Source organism: Poecile atricapillus, chromosome 11, assembly GCF_030490865.1.
Source record: "Poecile atricapillus isolate bPoeAtr1 chromosome 11, bPoeAtr1.hap1, whole genome shotgun sequence".
NCBI classification, from domain to species: domain Eukaryota; kingdom Metazoa; phylum Chordata; class Aves; order Passeriformes; family Paridae; genus Poecile; species Poecile atricapillus.
Genome location: NC_081259.1, coordinates 12,071,108 through 12,088,974, shown reverse-complemented (window position 1 = coordinate 12,088,974; position 17,867 = coordinate 12,071,108). Strand labels below are relative to the sequence as shown.

The window sequence follows — 17,867 nt, the reverse complement described above, 5'->3', positions numbered from 1 at the left end:
TTAGGAATACTTCTAAATGTTATCTTCAAACTGTTAACAATTATCCTGTCACTAACTGAAGTTTTTAAATGAGAACAGAGTTAAAAATAAAAACATAAAATCCTGATTTACTTGAAGTCAAATGCAGGAAGTCTAAAAATCAACTCTCTCTGAACTAATGAGATCATTTTGTTGGATTTTTTCTCTGCCTGGGCTTGGTCTATTTGTTTAATTCAAATGAGAGGTGGAAGAGAGGACCTGGCTTTCATTGTCAGAATCTTTTCAAGCAGGCTATGTGCTCCTGCCCAGCCTGTGGTAAGTTTCTAGCACTACAGCCTGGAACTGATAGTTGCCACGGTTTCTGGATGTTCACCCAAGCTGGTGTGTGTTGCACATTTATTTCAGTTAAGAATTAAACCTGTTAAAATGAGTGCTTTAATTCAGCTGGGGCCACACTGGCCATGGGGATGAGTGAATCTGTGGAGGTCTGTAGTAAGAGACTGCAGTGCAGGGCACTGGAAATGTGTCTGTGTGCAGAGCCACTGTAGACACTGCAGAAAGTTAGTGCTTGCTGGATTGAATCTCTAATGATTCTGACAGTTCACTTGAGGGAGTTCTTGTGTTTGACCCAACCCGCTCTTTTGTTTGTCTCTGAACAGCTCAGCACATGGTGAGTAACAGCAGGAACCCCACACCCTGCTCACAGCATCTGGTACTGTCTTTTTTTGTTATCAAATGTGGCTTATACCCTTAAGAGGGTGTGTGAGGAAGGGTGGCCTGGTTCAGTCTAAGCACAGGGGAGATTTCTGTGCTGCATTGCACCTCGGGGGGCCTGGACATGGCATCTGGAGTCCGCTCTAGGCAGCCTGCTCTGCAGCCTGACACCAAAGCCAGGAGTTCTTGCTGGCACTTTTAATTTGCAATGCATAATAGTAAAAGGCAAAACCATTTAGCTTCATCAAAGGCTGGGGAGAGAGCACTGTTTGTAGTGTGCTTGCTAATGGCTGGTTGGCTTCTTCCTTATAGCTATTATTGTCTTCAGGAGAATCCCAGACTGTTGTAATTATTTTTGAAACGTTAATTATGAAGCTCTATGATGAGCTCATTGGGAACTCCTAAAATACAGGCAGAGCCATGTGGCTCTGGTGAGGAGTTGGTTCAGGGCAGACATTGATAACTCCTCTCTCTGTCTGGGAACTGCCAGCAAAAGCTCTCTCATCACCCAACCTCCTGGCACACAGGCTGGACCCTCCTGCTCCTCTGACTGGATGTGGCTGCTTTGTGTCCCTGCCAGCCTGGGGCTTTCCCCACTCTCCTTAGGCAGAGGATGTGCCCCCAGAGCTCCTGCCTGCTGGAAGCATGGCCCTGCTGGGTGTACCCAGTGCTGTGCTGCCCCTGGCAGCATGGGCATGGCTGCCTCTTAGTGCCAAGCACAGGCCTGTGCAGGAGTGGCCATACAGGTGCTGTACTGGCTGGGTGGTGGTTGGATGACTCTCTAATGATTTTGATGCATGAGCGAGAACAAATTCCACCAGTCGTGTGTAAAATAACCTTGTAAAACAGTGCTGGCGTGATCAGTGGCAGCTGGGAGCTGATGGTGCTTGACAGGCAAGGCAAATGCTTGTTTCCTGATATCCAGCAGAGATTTAAATGTGGAACCTAATTATACTGGGAGCCTACAAGTGATGAGGTTCCCTGAGCATTTCATACCTAGGCTGGATTGGTGATGTTTCCAGGCAGGTGCCAGTGCTGGCGAGGAGGGGCTGGATTTCTGCCCAGGCTGTGCTGGATCCTCACACAGCCTCATGCAAAGGAGCACCACTGGGCTGTGACAGTGTCCCTGTGACAGGGGTGTGGGGCTTTTGCACAGCCACTGCCTGCTGTGGAAGCCTTGACCTGTGGTCAGCCAGTCAGTAAGTGGTTTCCATTCCAAAATTCCACAGAAACCCCTGAGCTTTCTGGCTCTTAATAGTCTGTAAAATGTGCAAGGCTTGAATATTTTGGTTTTTTTTTTTCTTCTTTTCTTTTTTTCCCCAAACACCTACATGCCTTGAAGGACATAGACCTGCCGTGCCTGACTGGCAGTCCCAGCCCGAGCATCCCTCCTGCCAGGGCTGCTGCTCAGCACAGGGCACTCACGGCTGTGGCATGAAGAGCCTGTCATCCTGAAGTGTTCTCACTGCCAGTCCTATAGGCAGCTCTCTGCCACAGCAGCATCACACTTCCCCTCATCTAGAAAAACGAAAAATAATTACTCATAAACTCTTTTGAAAAAAGCACAAAACAGCACAAATCTTGCCTCTGTCTGTTTTTAAAGAAAAGAAAAATCATCTGGCGTCTTGTGTATTGTCCTTGGTGATGTTCAGAGCAGAACACCTGCCACTCTGAAACCCTTCCAGGTTTCCTGCTCGTTTTTTCCAAGTGAAGTCCTGCTCCATGGGAGGAAAAGGTTAAGCGTGGGTGTGAGCAGGGCAAAAGATTATGTGAAACAGAAATCCCGGCGCTGTTTGTTCTGCCATCTGCTCCATGCTCGATCCAGGCTGTGGGTGGTTTCTCAGAGTGCCCCTGCTCCCCTTCCTGGCACAGGGCTTTGAGCTGCCCGGGCTGGCAGAGCTGGGCGAGAGCCCCATCCCCACTCTCCTGGGGAACCACCCTTTGCAGGCTGAAGCTGGGTGCTGTGGCCAGGCCAGCAGCTGCGGGCACTACTGGGGCCATGCTGGAGCTGCCACCGAGAGCCCGCTCCAGCAGCAATCCAGGAAAGCCTTCAGCGCCTTGGGCACAAACTCAGCGAGTTCCAGGGGTGTCGGGGCTGGCACAGCTGTGCCATCCCTGCAGGGAGCACTGGGCAGGACGGTCACAGCTTCCCTGGGACTGCTCGTGGATCCATCATCACAGCCATGCTTCAGCGGTGCAGGATGCTCCCCGCTCAGCAGGCACCTCAGCAGGCCCGCACAGCTCTGTGCCACACGCCATCCTGCCAGGGGTGACGTGTGGGAGGATGGAGGTGGCGTTTATCCCTGCTTCAGGGACAGCTGGTGAAAGAAAGGTGAAATCACCTTGCCTCTTACCCCTAGCACCCTTTTCTGCTCTGCCTCCTCCCCCAGCCCCTTTTTCCTGCTCTCCCCTAGTCCCCAGCCTGGCTGTGCCCAGGGCTGGGGGTTGTGCATTCCCTGTTCCGCATCCCCCTCTGCCCCCTGCCCACCCTCCCCTGTGCTCACTTGGGAATGTGACCTTGCTCTCTAGATTATTTACAGACAAAATATTGCTGCAGGCCTGGGGAAGGGTTTTCTGTGTTGCTTTTGCTTTTTTTTTAAAGTGACTGGATTCCACAAAAACGGAATTATTCCAAGGGTGTGGGGGGCCTGGTGGGAACACTTTGCTCAGTTTGGGAACAGGCTGCCTGTAGCCATCTTCCCTGGCCAGCCCAGGGCTGCTAGAGGCTCCTAGTTTCTCCAGCTATACAGAACAATCTGTCTCTGGTTTTCTTGGAAAAACCCACCCCTTGTTGGGGTGCCAGGGAAGGCTGCCAGGACAGGCTGAGCATGGACAGGGCTGTGGCACACATGTAACCAGGACCTGGGCTGCCTCCCAAGGTGTGTGTGAGCAGGCATGGAGCGCTGCCTGTGGGTTAGTGCAGATTCAGGAGTGCTTTAGGTGGCTCCCCTCCCCACACCCCTGGAGCTCTCCACTTCCCCTCACTTGGGAGCTCCTGGGTCTCCTGCTGCACTTGCAACACAGACTTGGTTTGCTGAGGACCTCAGACAGTGCTGTCACATCCGATCGGAAGCCGTGGTGGGCTGATTTCTCCTTTTTTTTTTGCTTTTACTGGCAGGACCAGCAGCTGCCCTTTTCCCCCTGCTGACAGTTCTTCTGTCTAGCTGAACTTCTGAAAGCCTCATGGTGGTGGTTTCCCACTGAGCAGAGCCCTCACGCCTTTGACCTTGCACGGCTGCGGCCGCGTCCCCTTGGCGCGGCTGCTGGAGGCCGCAGAGCTGTGCACTGCACACAGTAATGAGCTGTTCATCCCAGCAGAGCTGGGTGTTTGGGAGGGGGCTGACATGGGGTCCCTGGCTGGCACTGGTTTCCTTACAAGGTCAACATAAGCCTTCAGGTGCCCGCAGCCTAGGAGCTGTCCCGAGTAAGGCTGTGTGCTCAGCTTTTGTTTGGGAGTAAGCACTGTCCACTGAGCTAAACTTGATCACAGTGAGTGCCTGTTTTGCTGTGGGAGGGGTTCTTATGCCAAATCCCTTGGTCTGGCCCGGCATGCAGTGTGGCTTGATCTCTCTGGAGAATGAGCTGGGGCTGCTGATGGTCTGGCAGGAGCACACTCTCCTCCCCGCTGAAACTGGGGCTGCTGCCGGGAAGTTGCTCAGCAAGCCTGCCCACAGGGGTTGACCATGAAGCAGGCACTTGCAAAGCCATTCCCTGCCTGCTGCAGGGTTTGTGCCAGTCCTCTGGAGTGACTCCAGCTTTTCCAGCTTGTGAGGGTGATGGTCTCGTCCCTTGCAGAAGTGTTGGGTGCAGGAAGGATGCTGGGCAGTGAGAGGATGCTGAGCAGGTGGAGATGGTGCCCCTCTTAGGCAGGACCTTGATCAGCCAAGTGCATTCAGTTGGTGGTGGTTTGGAAGCCCAGTTTGCGGCAGATTTGTCTGGCTGGTGGAGTCATGGGAAGTGCTCTGGTCCATGTGCTGGTTTGGGGACCACTGAGCTATGGAGCGCTCTGGGCAAGTCGTAAATAACATACTGCTTTTAAACAAGGGTGAAAATCAACAGACTTTGTTCAACAGAATTGTGAAATTTCCCTTGTTGAGAAGCCATAGGGAAGGCTGGGACAGGAAGACAAGTGGTTTGTTATTTTAGTCAAATCCTCGACTTGGCTGCAGTCAGCACATTCAGCAGTGGAGTAGAAACTCACCAGGTGAGAGGCAAAAGTACCTGCTGAGATGAGGTGCAGAGGCAGCAGATAAAGGGCATCACGGGGCTGTGCCTGTAGGGACTGCTTCTTATCAGCACACCTGCTGACTGCCTTGTGAAAGCAGCCCCTGCTCACCTGTGCCTTTGGGTAGCTGGGGATTTTTCTGATGGAGCTGTAGTTTTCAGGGCTGCTGTTGTCACGCTTTTTTACCACCTGGCAAAACAGGAGGGAAGGGAGCACTAGGTCTCATGCTGCCATAAGAATGGGACCCAGTGCCCCTTGCTCCACATCTGCTCCAGATGCATCCATGTACGGACAATGCTGTTCCTCATTAATGGGGTCTCCGGCACTTTGCTTCCAGCCCAGAATTAATGGCTCAGCTGGCCTGAAGAACCAAGGGTGACCAGCCCCATGCCATGCAGGGGTCCAGAGCAGCCCAAGAAGGTTTCACCTCAGGAAGGGGTCCAGTGAGGTTGCTGCTGAGTAGTGCTCCATAGCGTCAGGCTAGCAGTGTCCCAGTTCCTTCAGGGTAAGCCTGGGGCTTTCCTGGGTGTTTGTGCTCCCTTAAATAGGAAATTTGGCATCCTGAGCTAAGCATCTTCTCTACCTGGGTGTCCCAAATGGTTAACAATTCCAGCAGCAACAGATGGGTGGTGAGGAGATTGATTGCCTCCTGAAAGGTACATAAAGTCTCGCTCTTCTGCAGAAACACAACACTTGTTCAACCAAGTAAATAAGTGGTTTAAAACCCCTCTTGCAGCAGCTGACCCTACACGTGTTTATCCAAGTGACTGGAGCGGTGCCAGTCTCTCTGGTAAGTGACCTTTCCCGAATTTTTCTTTTCAAGTTGACATTTAAGAAGGGGGGGGGAAAGTCACAGCAACAAACACTGTTTTAACAGTGATAAAGCTTTACCCGTCAACAAAGCCAGGAAAGCTGCACTGGAGCCTGTGCTGGTGGCTCTGCCATCCCGGCCAGAGTCCATGTGGACAGCACTGGCTTGTGTTTCCTGACCTGCTTAGGTCTGCATGAGCCAGCATCTGCAGCATCCATGGGCTGCTCCTGCTGCCTGGGCTGGGCTGGATAGTTCTGCTGCTCCTGGGAAAGGCTTTTGGGTGCAATTAAGTGTAAGGCAGCTGCTGGCAGCTGGAGGCACTCAGAGTATTAGTTCATTACTGCAATTCAAATGAGGAAGAGTCTTAAATCTCTGAGAAGAATCTGGGTTTGGCAGGCAGTGGAGTGCTCAGCTTATTGGGAAAACACCTTGGACAATTTTGGTAAATGTTCTACTGTGTTTTCAGGGAAGTAAAAAAGCTTTGGAGGAGATTTACCTCTTAGCCAAGTTGCCCAGTACATGAGCTCCTCTTCCAGGCTGGAAGTCCCAAGGACTTCACAGACGGTTGCTCAGCACATCTGTGCTCCCCAAATCCTGCTGTCCCCACATCCTGGCAGATGTCATACATCCACAGTGTGCCACTTGTCAGCCACTTCCATCTCCACTGGGCTCTGCAGGATCTCTAGGGTGCTCCTGCCTTCTCAATCTGCAAAGCACCCACAGCCCTCCTGGCCTGCCCCTGCAGCCCTTCCCCAGGCTTTTGGCTTAGTTTCAGATGGTGAGCAGGACTGAGAGCAGCATCTGGTGTTGGTGTCTCCCTGCAATCCTCCCTTCCAGCTCCCCTCCACAGAGTGCTGCTAGAGATGGGCCAGCCTGGAGCCATGCCTGCACAGTCCTGCCCTGAGAAAAGAAATTGAAGCAAGGACTTGCCAGCTGGCTGTTTCCTGTAGCATGAGGGACAGGAGATTCCTGGAAGCAGTGGCATCAGGGTTCCCCCAGACCTGGATGCTTTCCTGGCATTTCTTGCAGATGTTTTGATGGGAGTGGCTGCAAAAAGGCAGAAGGTAAGGAGGGGACAGGGGCAGCACTGCAGCCAGACAGGGACATGCTGCTGGCTCAGGGTGACCCTGGGTAGCCCCATGCCAGAGGCCTGTGAACTGACAGCAACCTCTGCTTTCAGAAAGCCACTGTTTTGTGACGAGTCTCAGTTGAGAAACACCTAAGTGCCTCTGTAGTAAGAGGCCTGATAGATACACTTGGCTTTGTGGCTATTCTGGTTCTTGGATTGAATCTATCTGTGCTAGAGGAAAAAAAAACAGTAACAGAAAATCCCAGATAAGTGGAACAGTAAAGATGCTTTTAGTGAGCTGACAGCCAAGCCTTGTCTTTGCTGACCATGTCCCTGCTCAGACCCAGTTCTGCAGGCAGGGCAACACAGCCCCGAGGCTGCCAGCAGCAGGGCCAGCAGCTCACAGAGTCCCCTGTTAGGGGTGTCCATCTGCCACAGCTCTCCCTGTGCCGTGCTGTCCCCAGGAGGGCTCTAGCCCTGAACGTTAACGTGAGGCAGTGAGCTCTGCTGGGCTGTCGCTGAGTGTTTCTTGTGTGAGGCTCTGGGGCTGCTTGGCAGTGATGGCAGCTTTGGGACCTCATGCACTGAGTTCTCTTCAACCTGCCGTGGCAAGAATGCCTCATTTCGCTTCTGCTCACAGCCAGCCCTGGAGCTGGCTCGCTGCAGGGTCAGTACGTGAGCCCTGGAACGGGACAGCCTGTATCCGGAGCCTTCCTTCCTCTGTGATAACGTCAGTGCTGGAAGCAGGCAGCTATTTTGGTCCCAGGAATGCCAGCGGATGATTTCACTTTTGTTTCGTACCCGATAACCTTTCCCATCACAATGAGAGACGACGTCCGTGCTCCCTGCGCTTCCGTGTGCGAGGGGAAAGCCATTCAAGCGCCTCTGCAGGGGAAAAGAAAGAGCCAGATTTAAAATAGCTTCTGATTGTCCATGGAGCCTGGGCAAAGGAAGGGCAAAAGCCTTTCCTTGTTCCGCTGCCCCGTCCCATACCCTGGGAGCAGCTTTTCTGGCTGAGCTGGGGCACGAGGACAGCGACCGTGGGAATATCTGGTGTGCTGGCTCTTTGCGTCAGCCTCATGGGGATGGGGAGGTCTGTGAGAGGCTTTCTTCTCCGTGCACAGTTGTCCTGACAACTGTGGGGCTCCAAGAGCTACAGCCACCTGCATGTCTCCATCCTTCCTGCCCTTCTCCTAGTCCTTTCCCTGCTGGGTTTTGTGGCTGGATGCTTGGTCAGGAGCTCAGCAAGACAAACTCACCCCAGGCGAGATAAGTCTGGTCAAACCCAAATTGCTAAAACTCAGCTCCAATTTTTATTTCCTGTGGGGAAGGAATTGGCAAAGTAACTTGTTTTTTTTTTTTTTAAGCTTTCAGCCTTTGACTTCCCACGAACTGCTGACCCATCATGTGATGGGGCCGTGGTGGGGCCGCTGCCACAAGATGTGCTATCGGCACTTTTCACCCTGATGCTCATGTGAGGAAGGGCCCCCAGCTCCTCCTGGTCCCGTGTGTGCTGGGGCTCCGGCAGCACCCAGCTCCAGCCTCTGGCAGTGGGCAAACCCCATGTGCTGTCAGAGGGAGGGCAGCGAGCTTAGGTACCACCAGAGCCCATCCCTTATGGAGAGATGCTTCCCTGATCCCCCAGAGCAGCTGCTTCCTCATGCCCACCCCGGCCTTCAGAGCACATCACAGGCCATTCTGCAGGCTGCCAGACCTGGGCTCCTGTTTGATCAGTCCCTTTGCTCAGTGGGAGGATTTTGCTTAGTCCCTCAGCACATGACTTACAGGGTGGCTCCAAACTGCTCTTGCTCTTCCTGGGCTGAAGCTTGTTTACAAAACAGTGGCTGAAAGCTGCTATTTATCCTTACATACACATTGCATTCAGAGTTGCTAAATAGGCAAGCCCAAAATGAAAGTCGTCTGGGTTTTCTTTAATTAGAATAAAATGCTGATGAATCATGAGGTTCTGTACCTCAAGGATGCAGCAGGAATTGACTTTGGCTGCAGACAGCAAGGTACAGCAGTCAGCAGAGCCGGCTCGCTGCCTTGACATCTGCTGGAAAGACTTGTTTTTCCCTCCCGAGTCACATGCTAGCTTGTGATCTGATCATGAGATACAAAGGATAACCTTCCAATATTTACTCTTCTCATCTGCAATTTCAAAAGGCAGAGGAAAAGAGCAAAAAGCAGCATAAGGGAGGAAAACACAGGCCCCCTATCCTCATTTGGTTAGTGTTGCTGTAGGTGCTGTGCTTGTGGCTGGGACAGGGCAGGAATTTGGCTGCAGCACCATGGGCTGTGCTTGTGCCTGTTGTGGCCATAATGGAGCATGTCAGTGTGGGCAGAGCAATAGCTGCTCGTGTGTTCAGCCACATGGGTGTCCTCCTCTCCAGTGCCACCACACCTGTGTGCCAGCACAGGTGGGCAGGGGCTGCCTGTCCCAGGGTGACCTGCACTGGCACAGGCAGAGGAAGCCTGTCCTCCCCATGGCTGCCCAGCACTGGCCCTGTGCCATCCTTCAGCATTCAACTTGCAAGTTTTATTATAAATGTCAAAGTGACATTTTTTATAACAATATCCTAATGTAGTCAGCCAGGCAGGTGGAGTTGCTCGTACGTGCTCTAGTCCAAAGGTTTATAGCAAGCCCGGCTGCAAGATTAAACCAGAATAACCCTTGAATAAAATCCCCTATATAATCTTGGGGGAATTTTTGCTAGTGCAGCTTGTGTATGTTTACTTCTGTGAGCTGGTGCCTATCAAGGACCAAAATCCCCCAGAACCACATCATGGTGCCTCAGGGGCTGTTGGGACATTTGCTTTCAGGCTGCTGAAGGCTTTGAGGGAGCTCCTCCTGCAGGGAGAGCAGGACAAAGCAGTGGGGCAGGGCTGTTTGCTTGCTGAGCCGGAGAGGTGTGTGCAATTGAGTACCAAATCTGCCACAGGCTGCATATGTGCAGCAAACCTGAACTGTGTGTAGAGTGGGATTGCTCTGGGAATGGCAGCCTGCGATCAGCACTCTCTGTCTGTCTTCCCCAAAGTGTGGAACAGGAGATGCTCCAGGCAAAGCCAAAAGGGCTGTGCCTGTGTGTGACACATGATGTGTCAGCCTGACACAGAGTGAGGAATGGCACCATAGCTGCCCTGGAAAGCAGGAACTGCTTGGAAAAACAAGAAGGGGTGGATGTCACTGGGGAGAAGCAGCCAGCACAGACTGAATGATGAGAGCAGCAGCCAGCCACAGCCTGGCCACAGCCTGGCCACAGCTATTCCGGTGTGACGGGGCCGAGTGCCGCTGTGTTTCCAGTGAAAACACCCACTGCTGTCAGGTGGGGAGGGAGGGAGGATACCTCACCTGAGAGGGAGGGCACAAAGGGAGGGTGCCTGCTGGGTGCCTTTGGCGTGGTGAAGGGTGGTTTGTGCCAGGCAGGTAGATCTCAGTGTTGTGGGGGGCATGGCTGAATGGTGGATGAAACCACCCTGCAAGGCCCAGTTGGCCCCTGTGCCTTTGCCAGGAGCACAGCATTCATGAGAGAGCCTTTGGATAGCTGGGAATGGATGTGGTCCTTGCATGCAAAGCTGAGCAAATGTGAAGAGGAGGTGATTTTAAATTAAAACCCAGACTATCTGTAATTAAGGGCTGTCTCCAGTAGGCACGGTTATTTCTCATTTCAGGTTTTGGGAAGTCTTGAAACTGTTTAAGTCCAAGTTGTGTTTCTCCTGCTATTACAGGGGCTCCACATTGCAGTGTCCTAACCTACCCTCCCATGTCCACACTTAGCTCAAAGACACAGGTTTTTTTCTGAAAAGTAAACTGCTTTCTTTCTTCGGGCAAATATTTCTGTGGCCTCTGTTGCAGCATTAGCCAGAGATAATTAGGAAGGCTGTGACAGGCTGATGAGGGGTTTGGTGTGGACTCATCAGTGGGCCATGTGGGTCAGCAGCATATCTGCCAGTGGCACACGGCATTTGGAAAGCGTTTGGATTTTCCAGACCTGGTTGACCTGTCACTGTGCCCCAGAGGCATTTCTGAGCACTGTGGTTTCCTGGTTCACTGGCCTTTTGCCCGTCTCTATGAAAATTAGAGCAGGCCTGACCCAGAAAGCTGGATGCAGAAGTGATCAATAGTGATGGTAATTGGCCAGCAGCACTGCCTGCCTCTTGGTGCTTAGTCCCAAAAGAAATAAAAGCATTCAGAAAACATGTAGGTGTTCTGGCTCCCGTGGCTGCCTTATCAGCTGCAGGAGGTTTCAGCCTGTGGTCCAGTGGTTGTGGAAGGCTGAGTTTAACATGCCCCATCCCTGATGAATGACTTTGGTTCTTCTGGTCCCCCTACCCAGTGATGGTGGTTCCCCAGCAAGTTTTGCTGTGTGAAGCGTTTGTTCTGCAGCAGGAGAGTGCTGAAGGCTCAGGTGAAGGCTGGCAGCAGGGCAGGTGCCATGGGAAGGGGACACAGCAGCTCCAGCTGTGATCCCACTGGAGTGAGCACCTGAGGAAGGAGATGCATCTGCTCGGCCCTGAGGGCGTGGTAGACACTAGCTCCTGGACAAGAAACCAGTCTCATCCTTAAGGAAATAAACAAATCCTGAAGAACATCCTTTCAGAGCAGTCCCCTCCTGCCTGCCGTGTCCCTAGAGGACAACAAGGGCTTTGTAACCGCTCAGGGCTCTCGGGAACCAAACCAGCCGCGGTATGAGCTCAGCGGCTGTAAATCAGCGGGCTCCAGCGGCTCTAGGCTGCGTAAATTCAGTGCCGATTGCTTTGATCTCAACTGCTTTTATTTCATACCCTCTGCAGAGATAGACACAAGGTCACACTAATGGCTGATACATGAAAAACTTATGTGGCCTTTATTGATTTTGGAGTGATTAATGAGTCAAAGGGAAGGACAGTGATTCATGCACATGAACGGTGCCTGGGAATGAGCAATGCTGACCAGGGTGGCCTTTTAATTCCATAATCAAGCCCGTGTCCAGCTGCTTCAGGGTAGCAGCATTGCTCTCACAGACGTCTGGGCACTGGGCAAACACCTGTTTGTACGCAGTGAGTCTCGTGCCTGTGCCTCAGTTCTGTTTGCCTTGCTTTTTGCTGTCCCTTTTGAAAGGGGACCGAAAATAGCCAGACCTGAACTCTCACTGTAGCTTTGTTGACAAAGCCTCTTGAAGCTTTGCTGCTGCTATCCCAGGTGGCCTGAGAGGAGAGGCCTGGGAGAGGTAAAGCACAGTGCCTTCCTTGCCCAGCCTCACACCAGGCAGCAGAGCACCCACAGGAGGCAATCTCCCAGCTTTGGCCCTCTGGTCACCAGCATGTGTGCTCAGTGAAGGAGCTTCAAAGCTGCAGACAATGGTTTTCAAGTTGCTTTTCCACTTCCTCAAGCATGTGCAACTTCCTGGAGGCTGCTGAGCTGTGGCAGGGTGGACATCCTCCTTGCACAGCCTCCATCCCAGTGCACCCCGAGCAACCAGTTTGCTCTGTGCCACACATTCAGCTGGAAACTGATGCAAGGGGAAGTCATCCTAATTTTGGAGGGGGACATCAGGCCCAGCTTGAGGGATCTGGGCAGTGGTTATGCAACTTTCCTTCTAGATATTTGAAGAAACTTCCCCCTCCTGGTTGTCCCAGCTTTGTGACCATGACTTAAGCCATCATATTTCTACCAGAGTTCATTCTGTTGGGCTCACTGCTTTCACATGGGCTGTCTTGCTGAGTGGGTCAGAGACCTGCTGCACCTCTTAGGGCCTGAGGACTTGCCACAGTTAGGGATTCATTTGTTGTTGGCACTGCTGGTGATCTTTTTTTCTCTTGTTATTTTGTTGTCTGTTCCTGTGTACATTGACCTATGCCCGTGTCCTCCAGCTCCCAGGCTGACCTCCAGAGCTACCCCAGCCCTCCATGCTGTGGCAGAGTGAGGTCCCAGCCTGCTGGGGCACACTGCCCTAAGGGAAGGGCACAGGAGAACGTTCCTGGTGGCACAGGCAGGTGACAACGCCCACCCTGCAGGCGGCTGTGGCACAGTGCTCTGCTCCTGCCTTTGCTTTGCCCACAGCAGCACAGTCACAGAGCAGCCCCACGTGCCCCCATTCCCACTCAGGAGTGAGGTAGGTGGTTGGCTCCCTCCAAGGGAAACTCAGGGGACACAGGGTGTTGGACCCAGCACTGTCCTGCTGACAATGGCACAGCAGGAGAGGGTGGGGAGCATCATGGGGAGGCACACAGAAAAACACCGTGCTCCCAAGTTAGCTACCAGGCCAGGTTGGTTTTCCTGTTTACTCCCTAAGTGGAAAATAGGAAGGGAGTGAAAAACCTCATCCCCTTGGCTATATAAAGGTCTTGTTGTGTGGGCACAAAAATTTTACCTTCCTTTCGTTTTTCTGCCTTGGTGTTACCAGGTGTGTGGCGTGGGCTGTAGTGTCAGTAAAGCAAATAAAAGGGGATGCTGGGAATAGCAGCTCCTCTGCAGGAGATGTTTCCTCTTGGAGAAGTTGACTCCTTCGGTGGTCTGCTGCTGGGCACCTGTATTGGGGTTCTGCAAAGCATGAGGGTCACAGAGGGTCAGGCAGGGCTTGTGTTGCTTGTGCTGGGGACACACAGAGCTCCAGGGACACCTGGCACGCCCAGCTGATAGCTGCTCACGTCTCAAAGAAAGGGTGGAAGGTGAAGAATTATCGTATTATCGTATTATCCCTACAGCAAATTTTGGGTAGGTTGCCATGAAAAGGTTGGCTGGCAGGCTTGGCCAGCAGGAGTGAGAGGTCAGAGCAGATAAGACATTGCCATGCCAGGAAACTGTTTTGAGTTTACAGCATCAGGATGTGTTATGGGGATCTTAAACCCTGTGATCCCAGAGATGTTGCTAAACCTCATTTGCCTTGGATTGTTTGTCCAAAAAGATACCAAGAGATGAACTCTTTCTTCCCTTCATAATTGCCCATAATCTTATCTGAAGCCTCTGAAGTGTCCTAGAGACTTCTCAAGGGGATAACATGGAGATAACTACCAAACAAAAAAGAAGTTCAAGAGCAGCTATTTCTGAGGTCTGCTGGGGAATAGCACCGGTTTCTTGCCCAGCTTTGGTCATCCTTATTTGTCACAAAGAGAAGGAAAGGATGCCCAGAGGTGTCCTAATCTTGCTTAGGCAGTGATTGACCTTTCTTGCCCCCTTGCTGCTCTGGGATAGCTGAAGCTGTTTTGAGGAGTAAAGTCTCAAAGCTGCTTTAGGTAATTACTGGAAAATATTGCTGCATGGGAGCTGCAGCCCATGGCTCAGCTGCCCGGCTGCCTTGGCCAGTGGGGTTTGACTTGTCCCACCAAAGGGTGTTTTTGGTGTGTGTGTGCTGTGGGCCTATGGATCCCCTTCAGGCAAGGGGCTTGCTGATAGATCTGGTGGTGGTTTCAAGGTACCTTTTACTTCACTGGGTTTGTGGCTTCTCACTTGAGAGAAGAGCATCTAATCATCTCACCATGATTTAGAAAAGTATGTGCAATTGTAAAAAGGATCTTCCAAACATATTATTTCCTTTAAAATTCAGTTCAGTGTCTGTGTCTGACTAGTCTTCCCATAACATTTACTGCCCGTCCTGTTCTGGAGTCAGGACATGGATTCTGTGTTAATTATGGTGGCTTCATCCAGTTAATTGATTTAAAATGTGACATTTCAAAGAGAGAAGAAAAAGTTCTTGTCTGACAAAGTGTCTCCCTGATGCTGGTTCATGGCTTAGATATGGTTTTCAGAGATATGAGTTGGCCAGGTTTTGCCACTGTTTTTATGTGCTATGTGACCTTTTGTGTCATTCTGGTTCCCAGTCAAAATGCAATACCGAGTAAGAGCTGTACCAAATGTGAGCATCCTGTGTCAGCACCATAGCAAGTTACTGTGACAAGATCTATTTTATGCAAATCTTTCTTGATTAGCAAAATAAACTGTTTAAGGGAGTAGAGCTAAGTTAATCAAGGCATGCCTTGGCTCTGGGTCGTGGTGATTTGCCTCTACAATTGTGCTGTTTACTCCTTCAAAATACTGGCTTCTCAGCTTTCTTTTGGATGAGTCCTCCGGCATCTGGAGCTAGGGCAGGACACACATCCACTCCATGCCATTGGGGTGTCCTCAGTTAGTGCAACATGTATCTTAGAGTTAATAAAAGGGGAGGTGAAGGGTACTTCAATGTCAGGTTCTCCCAAGCAAAGCAAAGTAATGGGGCAAATGAACACTTCACTACTCCACTGTAGCAATTTCATTAATACAAACCAGTTCACAGTCAGTAAGGACAGGCTGTCAAAGCAAATTGATTTTTTTCTACTGTTTTGCTCACCCACTGCAAGGCTTTGGGCACTGCCAGCAGGGCTTGTCCCTGGCTCTTGAGTGTGTTCTTTGCTTCCCAGCACTCAGCCCCTGGGGTTCCTTGCTGGCCTGGCTGCAGGGCTCTGCCCCCAGCCGAGCCCCAGCCGTGCTCCCGTGGCACTCACGGTTCAGGTCGCCCCACGGCAGCACTGCTGCACCCCAGGAGCAGGTCCCAGAGGAAGGCCAGCAGCCCCAGGAGGTGGCCAAGGGCTGGTGTGGGTGGCAGGGCTCTCCCTGTGCCCTGGCAGCACAGGGACGGGCGTGGGGCAGTTACAGCCCTTGGCCTGGCTCTGCCAAACCTCACATCCATGGTCTGCGTGCACAGGCTGCCCCAGTTCGCCCGGGGGTTACCACACATTTTTGTCATGCTTGCAAAACGCTGTTACCACAGATTGCAAAAAACAACCTCATCCTCATCTGATCAGAGCGAAACCAGCACAGCTCTGCTCGACGTCTCCAGCATGTCCGGTCCTCTGCGTGCTCCTGCAGGCACACAGCTACTGCTCAGACATGCTTTCATTTGCTGCTTTCAGATGTTTTCTCCTCTGCAGACTCCGTGGCCTGTGAAAATGGCTGGTGAGCACTGGGTGCTTGCTGCCACGGTTACTGGCCATAGCACTGCCTTTTGCTGAGGGCTGATGTGGCCTTTCCGAGCACAGATGGCTGCAGTAAAGCTGAAGGTGTTGGGGAGTCTCTGTTGGGCTCCTCCTGAGCAGAACATGGGGGCTGCCGCCAGGTGGGCAGCTCTCCCTCAGGTCACCCTGTCCTGACAGGGCAAAATGAGCAGGGCACCCACTGTCTCCCCACTGCCAGCACCCAGGTTCCACCTGACAGCTCCTTCCACCCCAACAGCACCTCCTGACCTCGCCCTTGTCTCTGCAGGGACAGCCGTGTGCTGAATGGGAGGCTGCAGCATGCAGACACTCTCAGAGACTCTGGGCATTCCCAGGAGCAGAGCTGCTGGTGAAAGTAATATATTTAACAATTACTACAAGTGCTGGAGGCTCTTTAACCTGTGTGGGGAACAGCTTAGCAGCACCAGTCCTTAGGACAGGCCACTTCTGTCTGTTGCTGGGCTGTGGTGTGGCTGGGAGCCCATACAAAATGCTGGGGAGCACTCCCAATTTCTTTCACTAGAGCTTACCAGGTGGGTTTGGCTGCGAGCCAAGCTGGAGCTCAGCCCCTTCCAGAGCCTGATGGCAATGCTCTGGGTGTGGCTGGGCAGTCCATGGGTGCTGGGAAGAGCTCGGGTAATAGGCACAAAAAGTGGGGGTGTCACAAGATGCTGTAATGAACTGCAGCCCTGAGTTAGAGCCATGCTCTGCCTTCACCCATGAAATGCAGCAGGGCAGAATTACCCCATCAGGCCCACTGCCACCACAGTGGCAGGGTGTCTGCAGAGCCATCAGCTGGGGACACAGGGCCACAGATCCCTGCCTTAGAGTGCCATGTCATATGCTGGGATCATATGGTTCATCTTGTGCCACTAATCAAAATGTCAGGGCATAAAAGTTCTTTGGCAATGCTAAAGGCAAAACGTCAGGAAAAAAATTCTCCTTCCCTTACTCCATAAAAGTTTAACATTGTGCAGATGATCTAAAACTGTTTTGAAGTGCTAAAGGTTGTCTGGACTGTAAGTGTTTTATATTGGGGACAGGGATCTCCTGTGTCTAAAATAGATGAGACACTTCAGAGGGGAGCCTTTAGTCTTTCCAGACAAGAGAGACAAGACATACAGCAGAGCCCTACTATTGTCGGAGGCTGGCTGTAGGAAAAGCAACTGCAAATGGCCAGTCTTGATATTCTGCTGTGCTTTGTACTTAAAAGTATGTTTTATCATGACAGGTGAGGAGAAGCTGAACTTTAAAGGCTTACCTTGCTCTAGCAGGAGGCCTCCAGGAGGTTGTCTGACTTGACTCCAACTCAGGTCATTGTGCAGGTCCCACCCCCTCCCACATTCTTAGTTTTGCACCTTTTCCTGTTTCCCAGGCTCAAAGATATTAGAGCCACTGTCAGGAAGATAATTTTCTGAAGGCCCTTAGAGCCTTGACTGCATGCCTTTGGCACTATCCAAGCAGGCATGGCAGGCTGATATTCTTGCTTTGAGCCCAAACAGGTTTGCAGGATGCAGCAGAATCTTTCTGGGATGCTGGACTTGCCAAAGCCTGGCTTCACCCCCCTGCCTGAGCCGGGCTTTGCAGTGGCTTGGGTGTTCCAGCCTCTGGACTAGTGGTGAGGGGACACATCACACAGGGCAGGAACAAACCACCACTGCCCCGACAATCAGCACTTCCAAATGAGCGCTGGACTGATCATCACGGCTCATATTTCCATTCCCACCTGTCACCTGTGTCAGCTCACTTATGGGGACACCAGAGGGCAACTAAATGAGGAGAGCACTTTGGTATTACACGGCAGCTGGAGCAGCAGCTGAGTGAGGGAATTACAAGGCTTCAAACACCTCCACTCTTGGCAGAGCTGCCCTGCGGGGGTGGGACACATCCCCCCCTGATCGGGCTCCCCAGCAGCTGGCCCCCGCCTGGCCCTCCCTCCCTCCATCCCAGCCTCCCTCCTTCCCTCCATCCCAGCCTCCCTCCCTCCCTCCATCCCAGCCTCCCTCCTTCCCTCCATCCCAGCCTCCCTCCCTCCCTCCATCCCAGCCTCCCTCCATCCCTCCATCCCTGCCTCCCTCCATCCCTCCATCCCTGCCTCCCTCCTTCCCTCCATCCCTGCC

The 17,867-nt window shown here is 52.3% G+C and overlaps 1 long non-coding RNA gene across 1 annotated transcript; it reads right to left on the bottom strand.

The window, feature by feature from the left end:
- Positions 1 to 6,913: 6,913 nt before the first annotated feature.
- LOC131583338 (uncharacterized) lies at positions 6,914 to 9,040 on the bottom strand. Its single transcript, XR_009278496.1, has 3 exons — positions 8,584 to 9,040; positions 7,792 to 8,118; positions 6,914 to 7,683 (listed from the first exon to the last, which is right to left on the bottom strand). It is a non-coding gene; the product is annotated as an uncharacterized LOC131583338 (long non-coding RNA).
- Between the last annotated feature and the right edge of the window lie 8,827 nt (positions 9,041 to 17,867).